The 16050-nt window shown below is 36.9% G+C and overlaps 1 protein-coding gene across 1 annotated transcript in view; it reads right to left on the bottom strand.

The window, feature by feature from the left end:
- The window catches only part of ADAMTS18 (ADAM metallopeptidase with thrombospondin type 1 motif 18), a 188900-nt gene that overhangs the window by 120343 nt on the left and 52507 nt on the right, over window positions 1-16050 (bottom strand). Inside the window, exons 3-4 of the mRNA XM_040571013.1 lie at window positions 10488-10640; window positions 8015-8116 (exon numbers count right to left, since the gene is read on the bottom strand). The gene's annotated coding sequence lies outside the window, so the exon portion shown is untranslated. The remainder of the gene's footprint in view (window positions 1-8014; window positions 8117-10487; window positions 10641-16050) is intronic.

Raw genomic sequence — 16050 nt, 5'->3', positions numbered from 1 at the left:
TTTTTCTTAAACTCTGTTGTTTCCTTCAGTCTCCATATTTATCACTTCCAGATTAGTTAGGTGCCGCACTTTGTTGATAACATGCGAATGACCACCCAGGTATTCCTCTCCCTTCTCTGGTCACTCTAGATTGTTGCACTCTGAAGTTGTTTATTTATTCAAATCCACCTAACTTTGTAGTTAGCTTTGTATGGGTCTTTCTTCTCCTCCTTTTCAAACCCCAGTTATCTATTTATCACTCTGTCTTGGGTACCATCCTTTCACTGGCCTGAAACTGTTTTTGGCTCTGATAACTGCTGAACAGTCTAAAGGTGCTTGACACAATGAACCCTTGATTCTTTAGGGGTCACGTTGTTTTAAAAATACTATCATTTATCAACATAGGAGATTAAAATCTCAGTTCAGCAAAAAAATACATCACAGATGTCCAGTCATATGAAATCTCCCAAACTATTTACAGATTACTTACAGGAATCTGTATTCACCTGTCAGAAAAACATTACACCTAAGATGATAAATACAGACAGAGAAGAGAGATCTTTCTGTGACTATTTAGGTTTAGCACCTAAACATATGACCTTTTCACTGTATCTTTATAGCACACATCATTTTGTTGGTGGATTGTACTTCTTTCTGTAAGAACAGTTTTGGCTTCAGTCCCACAGTGACAAACCACCAACAATTCCCTCAGTAACAATTCTCCCAGTGCCCCTCAATTTCAAGGTTACATTTTAGATTGGAAAAAAATTAGCCTCATCTTTGTTCAGATCATCTTGAATAAAAATATTGTATTTAATCCTTTTGTAAGCTCCAATCCAAAGTTTTCAAAGGAAAGGACTGTTTTATATTTAAATATTTCAGATTTATAGACATACTGAAAACACATTTCAGAGATTTATTGCTGGTTTTTTCTTGTTGGTCTTGTAAAGATGGGTCTGTGTTGCCGACACCACAAAGATGTGAACACTCTGGATAAGAAATAAAGAGTAACCCCCACCAAGAATGAGGTCCAAGCCACAAGACCTATAAAACAGTTTTGGGTGTTGCAATGCTAAAAGCATGCTTGTTTGTACACTGCTAAACTTGTTTTAGCAAGGACTTGAAGTGGACTTTTAAAAGTTTATTGTATGATGCGCACAGTATGTAGTGTTCTGTTCGTACTTTTTGTGAAGGTTATTTACCAGTTTCTTTTACAAGAATAACGTGTACAAATGAAATCCTATGACTGCTTGCTTTCTTTTTGCTTTTTTTCTGTTAACATTTTCCTCTCTTTATTCTTTCTTCATTTCTTCCTTCATTATCTTTTCCTTTCTTTTCCATCTTAAAGAACATCCTAGAGACTCTCTGTGATCATTTTTTCCCCTCTTTAGTGTCAACTTTGAATCTGTGCCTGGCAAAGTGACTGGGAGCACACTTTAACGGAGTACAATCAAGTGTCTGTGCCATGTGCAATGGCTATTAGTACAGAACAAAGATTCTTCATCATATCAGAAAGGGTCTGTACTTCACCCTGAAAAAATATATGAATGGATAAGTACTTGCCCACAGGTTATTTATGTATGACTTTAATTTATGAATATTGAAAAGATTAGTGAACATGCAAATGCCTGAGGCAGTGTGTGCAATGATGAAAAGAGGTAGAAGAAAGGAAAAAGAGAGAGGAAAAAAAGAGGAAATCAGCCTTATTAATGAAAGTTGATTAATGAATAAACCTTTACTGTTTTGGGGACAACTCTAGGAGAAACAGTTTCAAAAAGAAACAGCATTGAATTTTCATTCCAGTACCACTCATACAACTCAGCTGAGGTCAATGGGGTTGTTTCACAAAAGCTAGTCTTCAAAGCCTCTTGAGCAATCTCTTCAGCACTGTGAACACCAGTACTCATTTCCTTTAGCCACAGCTATGCTTTACTTCTTCACCAACATAGCATAGTCCTGATGGTGTTAGAATTGTAGATCATTCACTTTTCACTTTTCAAGAGCAACACTTAATTCCTTAGCTAAAATCTGGCCATCTCTTTGGCTTCCTGAGAAACAGCCACTGCCCAGAGCTTTGACTTCCCTTCAGTCCACTGCAGTATGAGATCTAGCATGCTGTATCCTGTTGATGTTCTGCTCCTTCCATGCTCACATAATTTGTTTGAAATGTTTGTCCTGTATATTGTTCCTGTACTTAAACTAGAAGATTTGGCTCTTGACTACGAGCAACTGGAGTTCTCTTGCACATGCTTAGAGAACTAGGAAGATGATGTTCAAAGACTGTGGCTAGCTTTATAAAGATCCAGCTGGTAGGGAGGATGAAAGGAAAAGCCTTTACTTCTGCTTCTTTAGTTTGACCAGCACTTCAAGCAAAACTTGTCTCACCTTCTTTTAAAGAGAAGGACGACAATTTGAGAGCACTGCTTGATGGAGCTGCCTAAAACTGGCATTAAAATTTGTACAGTTCAGCCTCTTTTTCTCCTTGTAATGAACAGCTTTTCTTGCAAAGCAGAGTCTAATATTTTGTGTTCAGTACTGTGCCTATTCTTGTAGCTTAACAATCACATCTCAAGATTTATGTAAGCAAATGGCATCTGCTACATGTCAAGAAAAAATATGGGCTATCCAACACTTTAATTTAAAGATGATGCCTTGTGCTGTGTAATACTAAATAATGTCATGTGTCTGACATACCCATTAGAGCATGTGGGACACACCCTACATGTTTTAAATTAATTTATTCTTATGGAGAAAAAATTGCTTCCTTGCTTGTGAGAATTTATTATTATTATTAAGGAATTTCCTGGGCCAGCCTTTTCTTTAACTGCAGAGCCTGCTCATTTGCCTGTTCTTGGAGAGAAGGTACATCTGACTACATATTCTCTCTGCATGTCAATAGCATGCCAAGATCTCAAAAGACAGAATAAGACAGAGAAAGAACTTCATCAACTTTTTTTTTTTTTTGCATTATTTTTCTCTTGTGCCAGAGCACTAGATCAATTTGGTGCAACATTCATAATATGTACATCAGCAATGTGGATTAAAATGAAGGTAGAGTGTAGAGGAGGAGCTGAAGTAAATTTAATATGATCTCTTTATCCTACCCAGGTCAGTAGGTCTTTTAAGATAACTGTTCTTATCCATTTTCACAATTATGAAGGTAACAGAAATTCCCTCTTGTCTTTTCTATGTTATTGAAAGGAATCAGAAAGTATCTAGGAATCTGAAAGTATCTCCAGAAATGTGATCGGAAGCCATGGATCTGCTTGGTTTTGGTTTTCTGGGAAGTCAAAGGAGTATGAGGAAACATTGGAGAGGATGGGGTGGCCATTGACTGTCCGATTCAGTCTACTTCTGATAGCTTCTTAGAATATAACTCTTCAGCTATATACTCACTCCTTCAAAGTCCTGCTGTAATGTAGTGTAACACAGGTACCATTGTTCCTGTAATCTCTAGGATAAAACTATTTGAAAACTTCAAAAAGAACACTGATTTAAAATAGCAAAGCAAAAGCTCTCGATCCTGGTGCACTTTGGGCAAAGAGACACATTGATACAGGGCTGTTATCACAAAGGTACTTCCTCTGCCTGGTTTTTACAATGCATGCCTGTGATATATTGAATTATTCATGTCATTGACTCCACTGTAGGGTACTAGAAGGTTGAAAATTACCCTTTTACTTTGATCTTTAAACATTATTCTTTGTAATCGTGAGTACAAATGCACTTGCAGGAGCACAGAGGCAGTAAGATCCTCTGGACTTGTTTATGACCCCTTGCAGTTGACTAGTGAACAGGAACTCACTTATGATTAAAGGTAGGTGCACCTATACTAAGCAGCTTAATCAAGACTCTGGTTTTGCACATAATTTAGAAATGAGTTACTTGTGCAACGGCAACCAACAAATTTTGTTGACTTCCTTGTCCCTATTAGGGAACTCATTCAAATATATATCTAATAAATCGGACCTGAATTAGAGTTCTGGCTGAGAAAGGAACTACATAACCAGGCCCAAGGAGAAAACCGAGTTTCCTTTTGTTAAGCTTTGTTTTCAGAAATTCTCCATACCTATGGGCTCTGGAGGGTTCTGTCAGTTTTGAAGACCTCACTTTGCATGGAACAAGGAACCCTGTTTATAACCCAGAGTTTTATTATATTGCAACAGATTAAAAACACTTCTGTGTTTTGAGAATTAAACCACCCTTATTGTTCTGTCATTACTGAATAATTACTGATAACAAATGGAACAATCACTGGGGACTATAGGTTTTATGATACACACCAAATAGTGCAGAAAACCCTTCCCAATGGAGTCGTATTGATAGCATAAATAATTACATATTTCTGAACTATAATAAAATCAGTAATAACAAAGCATGTGAAGAATAAAATGATTCTGGAATTGATTAAGTAGAAAGAATGGCACTGAGAATATGGTGTAAACAAAATGGAGTTGCAACTTGGTGACATAACTCAAATCTGTATGTTAAGAGATGGTTGAATGTTCATATTCTATCCCTTCTTCTCCTTTCATTTTGCATGCTCTATGCAAAATTGCAGGCTCTATGACAAGTAAGCATAAAGCTATCATAACTCCCTTCCAGAAGAAAAAGGCTAGGAGTGATTATTTCAGAACCTGGGCATCAGCTGGCAGCACTGACTAGACAGACAGTAAGAAATGTTAGGAGAGGGGGGTGGTGTAATTGGGAATGCTTTTCAGAGGCTGGCCTTTTAGGACTGAGAGTCTCTCTACCCCTCAGCAAAGAGCATAGCCAGGAGATTTCAAAGATGGTTCAAAATCACTGAAACCTTTCATCACGGACTGTACCATCTCTGCTTCACCTCTCAGAGCAGCAGCCAGATAGAACAATTTTAATCCATTCTTCATGGAAGGAAGAAAACAAGACAGTTAACACATGCATTTTCCCATTGAGTTGAGAACTTTCTTTTTTGCTGTGTAGTGTTATAAACCAAAGTCATTAACTTCCTCACTAACTTTGGCAAAAAGGGATCACATTATTTTATCATTTCTATGATAAACTCATGATTTGGGAGGACTATCCCAAAGCATCTCAAGATGCAGATGGATTTGTATCATTGTGCTGTCACTAATCACTTCTCCTTTCTGATAGTTCTGAACTAAGATGGCAGTTTGACTGAAATCATTCAGTTTTACTCAGTAAGAACCAAAGACTTACTTATGTGCACTTGCCTCTTTGTACCATAAATGAGCTAACTGTAATGACCAGACTCAGTGTTTCCCACTGACAAGCCTAATCCTTACACATGCACTTTAGCTTGCCCATCAAGTCAATCCCCATGAAACCCTGAGTTATATTTTCCCATCAATATCAATGACATGATCAAATCTTTTCTGGTACTTATCTTTGCAATCAGGTTGTCATTCCTGAAATGTCTCTCATACTTTCCCACAACAAAGACAATCAACAAAGGAGCTTCAAAAAAAATCACTATTTGATGAGTACAGATTTGCCTGTATCTTTTAAAGTTAGCTTATCCGCTAAAGCTGTAATTAATTCTTATACATGATTATGTTTTTTCTTCTGATCCCAGCTTAAAGCCAAATCTGTGCAAAAGGACTAGCCACATGGAAAATCCTTCAGCTATTAATCTAAAAACACACTAAATCCACATTTTAAAAGATGAAATTCAGAAATGTGTAATGACTACTACATGGACAACAATCTAACTACATTTCATTTCAACTTGAGTAGCTATAATTTACATTTCGAGTAACCTAATTACACTGGATTTTTTAGCAGTGTATTGTTCTCTGACCTTTTTGATTGGACTAGGAAACACTAGGAGTCAGAATGTTAACTGCTAAATCACATTGGTGAGTGATAAGTGAGTCATTCTGAAAGATGAAAAAAGTATTGGTGAAAAAGCAGTAAAAAAAAAAAAAAAGCAGTAATAAAAAAGCTTGAACTCCAAAAAACCTTCTAAGATTCTCTCACACAAAAACTGCACAGCAAAATATTTCAGATGTGAATCTAATAATTCATTGCCAACACTTTAAAAAAATTTCCAATTAAATTTTTAAGTATTAGATATGTTAGGTTTTGCTGACTGAACTCTAGTGTCTTTAAATTAACTCTAGGGTCTTTCAATTAACTCTGTGAGAAAGAAGACAAATAAATATAGCTTTTGTTTTATAATTTGTACCAGAATACTTAAACTGAAATACCAGGACTCCAAAGTGCTTCTTAAGCAGAATGTGTGTTTCTATTCCATGGACCTGAAACAGCATGTTAGAGACCTAAAACCATGTACATCCAGAAATAGGCTACAATGATATGACTGGGCTGTGGATTTTATTTGAGAAGCTTGATAAGAACATTAAAACTGTTTAAGGATATCATCTCTCAGCAACTGCTTTCTCATGTTTTATATCTAAGTTTATATTTTGGAAAATAAACACAAAACATGAATTTAAATTCTGAAGAGAATTCTGTGCAAGTAGTCTTATGGAGACTGGTGAAATCAAACCTCATTAATATTTCCTGCCTTTAAGCACAAATAATGACAGGGTTTCAAAGACTGACAGACCTCTGAATGAATGGCTATGTTAGTAATTGTCATCTTTGAAATGTGCAGGAGCCATTTTGAAAATTGTCCAAAGAGTAGACAAGAAGTTTATACTTTTGCAGAGTGGACATTAAGGCTGAGAGAAGCCTGTGTTAGGCCCTTGTCTCCAATTTTCTGCCCTGATTAACTACAAAGACTACTAATTGTGTATGAATGTTAGTTAAAAGCATTTGGTATTTGGCATCTGTCTAGTCATGTCAAAATTAAAAACTTTCTGTGTAAATATTAGGTCAAGGAAAGTACAATCATGGTTTTTTGTTTATAAATCCCTTCAACTACAAGTATTTGTATTTGTATTGTATCAAATGTGACTGCAACGGGTTAAGAAAGCACAAATTAGAAAAAAATCACTTATAAAAATACTCAATGGAAATGTTAATTTCTAAATGCCATTAATCTATAGTGATTCTGTGGCACAGCTTATAAACAAAGAAAGGATCTGATTTTCAGCAAGTTGGACAGACTGTCATTCATGTGTTGCGTAGTTCATTTCTGTTTACTGTTGTTACACATCAATACACAAGTGAGAAGCTAAACTCTGCCTTCCCTTCCTTGTCTAATAACACTGACTTTCTTACACAGAGCTTCCCAGACATGATACAGCCAGTATCCTGTACACTGACAGGACCATCTTTGTATCATACAGTGCACTGAATTTCAAGTTCAAATTCACATTTTTATATTGTTTGCCTTTTCTTTTCATTCCTGCTTTTACACAAACTGATGGATTGGATGATTATTCCACAATGACTCACACATCTGGGAGTCCAACATCTGGATATGTTCCCATTTAATGCATGTTCCCAAGAGCCATCTTACTTTGTCAGTAGTGAACTGCATTTGCCTCCTTCTAACCTATGTGAAATAATCCAGAAGCTGCCGAGTCCCAGGGGTGGTACCTCAATAATTGCTTTACCTCCAAACTTAGGGTTTAATTTTGCGTTAGTTTGTGATTGTGAATCATTTAAATGAGCACTAAACCAAGTTATTAGTTTCTTTACTACTAGATTCAGAGATCCACCACAGTCAATTGTGGTGGAACAGCAACATGTGGATTTGGTCCACCACCTTCAAACCTACTCGCAAACTACATATATACAGAATGTATACATGATTAAAGCTTTGCCTATGCAAATTAATCTTGCTTTTAGCAAAATCAAGACATTTTTCTCAGGCTTTCGCTTGCAGCTGGTTAAAGAAAGGGAAATGTGCCCTATGAAGCTTACTGAGCTTCAAGTTAAACGATGATTTCTGGAAATTCAGATGCAAGAGAGAGTTTGTGTTTGGTAATTGCCAGTCACCTGTTTGTGTCACCTGTTACTAGTGCTTTGAATTTGAAAACAATTAATTGGTAAAACAAAAGTAGAGTCCAATCCAAACATAGATCCTAGAAGTCACAGAACCAATGAAATACATGTACAGTACCTTACAACCAGTCTGGATCCACTTCTAACAGCAAGGACAGGGATTTCAATACAGTTGCAGAAAGATACCAGCAGCTCATGTTGAGATCAGCATACGTGTTATCTACGGGCAAATCAAGAAAAAGTTCAAAAAGTGAGGCCAAAAATACTTGAATTTAGACAGCTGAGAGGCTTAGACTCAGCACAGGTGTTGAGCTGTGGCTGAGGTAAAATGTAAGTATAAAATTGTAATAGAGCAAAGTAAGAATAATGTGAATTCTGCTCAGAGAATTATTTTTAACGCTGTGGCAAGGAGATTGAGAACATTTAAATGTGCTGTCTCTATTCTATTGCAAGTCATTGCTAGCTGTCTGGAGGAGCTACATTTCTTAGTCTTAAGGAGCACTGTGACCGCATTTTCTGAAGTTAATATAAACTGCAGTCTACTGCTTATCTGAAGTCTCTTCATCTACAGTTTGTTGTCATGAATATTAGGAGACTCACTTAGCAGCTTTCAGATAAATATCAACCTTACATTAAGTAATTATTTTTTCCACCAAACAACTGACTGAAGACAAAAGACTTTATTGTATTAAAGTAAACCAGGTTAATTGAATAATAGGATTTGGATTGTATTTCATGTACAGATAATGAAATTCTGTTCCTTCAATTCTAAATATATGTCTCCCGAGATTCTGAACAAGGATTACCATTTACCACCACAGACTGAATCATGCTAACATGGGATACAAAGAAAATGTATGCTTAACAATAGTTTATCAACTTCTAAAGGAAACTCAACAGAATATGTAAAATTGATAAAACTTTGCAAAAATCTAAGTAACTTCTTGTGATGACTTCTTCTGCCCATTTTCTATGGATTTGGTTGTATAAATATGACTTAACTAGGAAAGATTATTGAATCATAAAGGGTTTTGATTTCCAAATTATCTCTATTCATTTATTAAAGCTTTTAAGCTTTCTTCCCCGATTCATCAGGGAACAACTTAGATAATCAGGTTATCTACCTGTTTTCATGCTGTTTTTTTTTTTTGTTTGTTTGTTTGTTTTTGTTTTTTTAAGTTCACACAAAGATAAACAGCTCAGTGGGATGTGTCCAAAATACACTGTAAGTCTCACAAATGCCTAAGAATAAAGCCACACACTCAGACACTCAAGAACTCCATCTGACGCATCTAAGTGGAAAATAAAGGGGCAAAACTACTGTAAGCCACCATTGTTTTCCCTTAGAACAGGTGGGGTCCCCAAGGGGTTCCCAGAACTGTTTAGAAGAAACTGTAGGATGCTCTTAATTACTCCTGTTAGACTCTAGGGCCACACCTGCTTCTAATGGCCTGCAGCATACCCTTCCTTTCCCTCCTTCTTCATGTAATGGCATAAGAAATTTGTTGGCAAGGAAATGTGGTTAGAAAGCTGCTGGAGACAGGAACTGCTGGAGTGCAGCCAGCACTTTGGCCACAAGCCTTCTCCAGCACACCCAGCACACCCGAGAATCATTAAGACATTAAGACTGGGAAATAGCTGTTGCTGGTGGGGAACACTGCTGGGATATTGTAGAAAGTCTAATCCTTCTACATAAGTTGTTTTCTACTCCTATACAACATGAATCCGTACTGCTGCACAGGACACAGAGCAAAATTGCAACAGCAAGGTCATTATCAGTGTCCAACAGGAAAAGTGGAAGTGGTTTATTTACATTATTTCCTTCTTTGCCTTATGATCCTCTAGCAATCCCCTTGCAATTAACTGCCAGCTCATGTCACTTAGCAAAAACCATATCCTTGAAGCAAAACATTTCTGGAAAATTCTTTACACCATTTAAAGCATGCAGAAGCTGGCTTAGCATAATCAAAATTCAAAACGAACTATAGCTCATAGCAACTACCATGTTGTAATAACTTAATGGATGTCTATGCTGAAATGCTAAATTGCACCTAAAACATATGACAATAAAGACACTGCAGTCTTTATTACTGTTCAGTTTTCCATCTGCTCAAATTATATACAGTTCTAGTTTCCATGGTTATATTCTTTCCAACACAGTATATGACAAAAAGTGTGTTTAATTGTTTGAGTGGAACTGAGTAACCCTTACTGACAGCTCAGCTGCTTTATTTGCATGACAGTGTCGGCGACTGACATATGGACAGGCAGTTGGGCAAGACTGATGGACATGTTGATTAACTGGAGATACAACAGAGACTCTGTGCACGTTAAAGCGTTCTGTCTTTGGCCCCGTAGACAGTTTAAAATGTGGCAAAGATTGTTGCCTGTGTATCACCATGTGTTCAAAAACTATTCACTACTGAGTTTTTTGAATCCAGTTCAGATCCATACACATATAAACATACTCAGAGAGAAAGAGATGTACACACACTAGCCCATTGAGGCCAAATCCCCCTTAAGTGTTCCTGGGCCTTATTCGGCAATACTTGACAAAACCCCCCATACAGCAGGACAAGATTTTACTTTACATTATGATCACTTCTCTGGTGTGTCACTGGGTAGGTCCTTCTGCTCTCTTTGTCCTCAGAGTCACTGGTTCTCTCAACAGATACAGCATTCGGAAGTGTGCAGCGCTTTCACATGTCTACGTGCCTTCTGACAGCCAAGAGGAACTCCACTGTCTGTAAAGGAAGCACAGACGTTTCATTGATCTCTGATCTGAACTGTTGTTCTGTTTAAATTTCAGTTTTATGATCATTCTTCTTTCTTGATATTTAAAAATTCTGACTGGATAAGAAAGAATGATCATGACAAGAAGGTAACTGTGTTTGCTCTAGCATTAAGATAAATTTGAACAAGAAAAAATTTTTCATTACTAAATGAATGTGGTGAAAGATACCAACTCTATTGTTTTAATGAGGTTCATTTAGCAAGAACAACTTCTACCCTAGACATATACCTTACATCTGTTTAATTTAATCAGAAAAGACAGACAGTGTTAATTACTTTCTGATGGCTGTTCTGTACTGTGGCTTTGGCAAGTGAGAAAAGACAAATTCCCGTGGTTTTAAGCTAAAGGAAATGATTTCTAAGGGATAAAAAGCACTTAGGCTGCATGGAAGTACATTATTTAAAGTTTAAAAACTTTGGGTTTTGTATTTACCATGTGCATGTTATGATGCAAAAATGTGTTTAGATGACTAGTGCCTATTTCTTCATTGTATATTGCTATGAACTCTGATCAGCGCTTGGGGAATATGGCAAAAAAGTCTCCGCAGTTCAAAAAGGTGTATACTTTTCACTGTGATTGTCAGAATTTTGCCATCATTTAAAACAAATCTACTGAAAGTTGTTTTTGCACAAAGACTGACTTCTGAGTTAACATTGCAGAGAGATTTGTATTTAATGTATCTTCAGTTAGTAATAAAGGAGCATTCATGCTGGTCTTGCTTCGAAGAGTCAAGCTCACCAGGGAACAGAAACATACTATCTGCTGTATGTGCCAAACCAAAGCAATCTGAGCTGTTAACTGTTCACAAAGACTCATTTGTCAAATTATTTCAAATGCAATGATCCATAATCATTCCTGAGTCTCACAAGTACTTCTGGTCTTTTGAAAGAAAGGTAGATATCAATTATCCCACCTCTCAGAGAGGGGGAAACTGAGGAAAAAAAAAAAAAAACAGATCACACACCACTTAAGAGAACAGAGCTCTTTACAAGTTGGTCCCAGCAATTTGTAAACAAAACAGAGGAAAAATAGACTGGGTGTATCACTGAACAACAGCTATTCTTGATGCTAAGATTCTGCAGTACTTCCACATGTTAAAATTTTACACTGCAAGTTTAGGATGTGCTTCAGTGACTATAATACGCTGTGGTTGTCCCTTCTAATATGTTTAACTACTTTAACCACATTAACAACTTAAAAATAACTAGTGTTTTTAGTTTAAAGGCCATAAATTTAGACATGCCATCCTAGAGGATGCCACATTCTCAGATACAAAAGTGTGTTTTGGGATAATGTTGTACTATTTGTCCTATGAACACCATCATCTTCATCTTCTGGTTCAACTGGAATGTTTTTATTATCTTACAGGTTTTGAGGACTATTCCAACAAAATAATGGAAAATAACAAATGAGAACCTCTGTGAGGAATAATAAAGCTTATTGTCACAGACTATATCTGTCACAGAGATGTATCTGCTAGCTTCACGATCAATTGGATAAATACCTTCTCATGTTACATGCAGGATATGTTCAAAATTCTCATCTGAATATAACATTTTCCCCTCATCTCCTACTAAATATGACACATTCATCATCTTTATGCTTTAATGAAGCATTTAGTTATTATTTTTGATTAGAAATTAAACTTTTTCTTATTTTTCTTTTTTCTCTCCACTTTGAGGTTGAGTCCATTGCAGTGTAAAAACAAAAGAAAGAGAGAGCAAACATTTGATGTGTATAAACATCTGCACCCAGCAGCTGGAATAGGTGTGAGTATTTCTCTTTAACAACTAGTTTGCAGTATCTTCCCACATAGGTTTTCTCATCTATTCTCCAAAAAGTTTGCAAACACTCCCAGTTAATTACAATTTACAAATTTTGCATGTACAACTGCCTTAGTTATTAATGAATATATTTAATGGAAAGTCAAATAAAAATGGTTAAAACCAGACTTCTGTGAAATTTGAAGACTACTTGAAATACAGATTTTAACCTTCTCCAATTACACGGGCCGACAGTAGTTAACATACATGTTATCACAAATTGTCAAAATCTACAGGAAATATTCTCCCCATTCTTTTCTTAAATAGCATGTCAACAATGAAGTCAGTCCACTATAGCACTCTTTCATTTCAAAGACAAGACTGTGGGCCAAAAAATCCTCAGGCTGTTTTGACGGTGATCAGAGTGATGCTTCTCTTCACAATAGTAGTGAATCTTCAAGAAGCAGTTGTGAGTTTGCACTGCATCTTCAGATATCAGTGCTTTAACAGGATCTGATATTGTTCATTTTATTACTCATTTTTTAGCTCCCAGCCTTCATGGCTCTTCCCATAAATTTCCCAGTCTATACTTCTCACGAATGAAACGCTACAATTTAATCCTTTAGATCCAGCTGCAATATTTGGATTTTCTAACATTACTGTAGTCTCTTTGTTTCTGGTTGCAAGTCACAGAAATCCAGATGCTGTGCTGAAATATCCCAGGGGAGTGTCACTCATTTTTTTTCATCTAGACTTTTTCTTTAGCCTTCTGTGAAAGGTTTTGACTGAGTTTCTAACTCTTAATTTGATAATCAGAATTTTATGACATTAGGATCCCACCCTGGTGAACTGTTTTGACTAAATATGTTAGCATAATTGCACAAGTAAGTCCACAAATCTACTGATTCCTCATTGATTTGGAGAACAATCTATCAATTCTGCAAGTACTAAGAAAACAAAGCAATCTGCAACTGCTGATTACAGCAAATGACTATCCTAGAAGGCAAAGATTAAGATGTCTAGATGAAGAAATGTAGCATCATTTCAGACAGTTTAGGATATCCAAGCACCTGCAGAGAGTTTTCAAACATAGCTTTGAAATGCTATTTGATGTGTATGTTTTAGCATTGGGTCAACTTCCAAACCATTTCATTTCTAAACTTCTCACAGTCTTCTTCTCACTAATGGATTCCAAAGCCTCTTCTAACTACTTGAGCTTTGCCTTGAAAGAAAACTTTATGAAAAGAATAGAAGTTCTTACTGCAAGAGCATGTGGAAGACAATGTGGATTTCTAACCTCCAGAGTCTGTTAATCCTGCTGCTCTCCATCCTGCACTGGGTGACCAGTTAAGAGATCTAAGTGGCAGTACTGTACAGTAATAGGTGTTATGTCCATTTTGAACGTTTCCCTAACTGTACTGTAGAAACGGGCTTTGCAAACTCACGAAGGTCTTGACCAGCTATCTTCCATCAAACTTGTGTGTTAAGTCACCCTGTCCCATACCCCATGCCCCATACACATTACTCCATAGCCCATACAACATGAGATGCACTTCTGGTAAGAACTCTTCTCTAGGTAGTCAACCCAAACTGTGGAAGGCAAGCAGTTTTAGGACAGTAGTTTTACTACTATGGACAAGTCAGATCTTGTAATTTCACTACACTTTTTACTGATTTGTGCTGAATTTCTCAAAATAGGCAGTACACTGAAGTCTACATGATCTTGAGATATCTGTCATTTCCCTTTAACATTTTCTGTAACTGTCTGAAGAGGGGTGCAGATGTAAAGTATATAATTGTATTATACAGCCTTCTTTCCTAAAACTAGGCTCATTCTTTTTGCTCTAGTGCATACCACAATTCCATTTTTTAGTACTTTTTTTTGAGACAGGAAGCCATGAAACTTCTTCACAAATAACATGTGACCTGTAGTATCTAAAAACTGAAAACAGCAGCTGCAATAGTCACATTTTATAAATAATTGCTAAGTGGTTATTTCCAACAGATTTTTTCCACTCTGCTACTTTTACACAGATTTCAGCACAAGCCATTCCCAGGACAGTCACATACATAATCTGAGATGACTTCCCAATGTCTTCAGCGTGGCACAAATATCTGCATTTGTCACCAAGCCTCCCCAGAGAACACTGCAGCTTCACAGAGACCTTCAGCATTCCTTTAATAGAAACAGAGCCAACTTCTGAACTCAACAATTTGGTTTTCTGCAGAAACAAAGGATTGGAACAGGCCTCCTAGATCTTTGAGTTAAGGTCTCTGCTATTGTAAGCAACACATCCTAGAATTTTTGTCAGAAACTCTTCAGCTTATGGTAGGAAAGAACAATAGTATGGATCTCAATTGGCCCTGGTTCCTGGATGAACATCTTGAAGCAAACTTGTGCCATGCAGTCACTAAGTCACTAAATTGATTGTCTTTAACTGGTTTACTTAAATAACCTTCTCTCCACAGAACTATGACTGCCTTAAGTCTCTAGTGATGGGTGGGAAATCTGCAGCTTGCCCTTAGCAGACAGTCTCTAAACATTTTTTTTCCTGTTTTTGTCTGAAAAGGACTCTAACTTAGGCAGTAGAAAGACATGGGATTCAGAAGTACAAAGCAAGTTAATAGGAATATTATGCAATGTCATTACTGGCAACGCATATGAGAAATGAGAAAGTATCAGAAGTCTGTCTGAGCATATAAAATTGTTATAGTAACAGGCTAGTAATGGTCTACCCTAAGATCACATGGAATTTCCAGCAAATTAATCAGCAGAAGGCCATCAGCTGTTTGCACATTTTAGGTTTAGAAAGCCTTGGACAAATGAGGTGAAGGCCAAAGCTGCTGCTCATCCTAGGTGGATTCCATTACTACCCTACACTGTCACCCTAGCCACTTGGTTACAATTCGGGGAGCTGGGGAATTTTTTTTGCATTTCTGCTACTTCTCTAAATGGTAAAGAAGGAAATGTACAGAAGTTTTTCAGCACATTTCCCTGATATATCAAAGGGTGTTCAAGATGGAGACCAACAAGTTACTTTTAGCCTGAAGAAAGCAGGGAATCAGGAAGTGAGAGCTGCCACTATTCACTGCTCTGGCCAAGGATGTTATAATCTTGAAAATAGCTATTTCAGGATGATTGATAAAACAATTGATCCAAATGTGTGGTATGAAGAAAATTAAGTAACATCAACCATATCAAATACTAGTGCATCGAAACGCGGCCACAGACCAAGAGATGACCTTTAGTCCTTCTTGCTTTGCATTTTACAAATGTGAAAACAGTCTGATAAAAAGAGGGGTCATCCATTCCATTTCCAGAAAAAGAATGTTAGACTCTTCCGAAAGAACAGTCTCTATGCTACCCTTAGCCAAAACACCCTATTTCACAACTTTCATTCATCCGGTTGCCTTGCAGACTGATTGCAAGCTGTGCACAAGCTCCCTGCAGATGGCTACCTTACTTCGCATTCTTGAGCTTGTTGGGTCTCCTGTGATATGGAAAGTACCTTCTGATGGATATTCACAGCTTAAGCAAGCTTAAGAGCTTGCTACATGTATAATGCATACAGGTGCACATGTACAAGAGGCAGATCA

This window comes from Cygnus olor, chromosome 12 (assembly GCF_009769625.2).
Source record: "Cygnus olor isolate bCygOlo1 chromosome 12, bCygOlo1.pri.v2, whole genome shotgun sequence".
In the NCBI taxonomy this organism is placed as follows: Eukaryota; Metazoa; Chordata; class Aves; order Anseriformes; family Anatidae; genus Cygnus; species Cygnus olor.
Note: the sequence above shows the minus strand (reverse complement) of the source record. Positions and strands in the feature narration are given on the sequence as shown.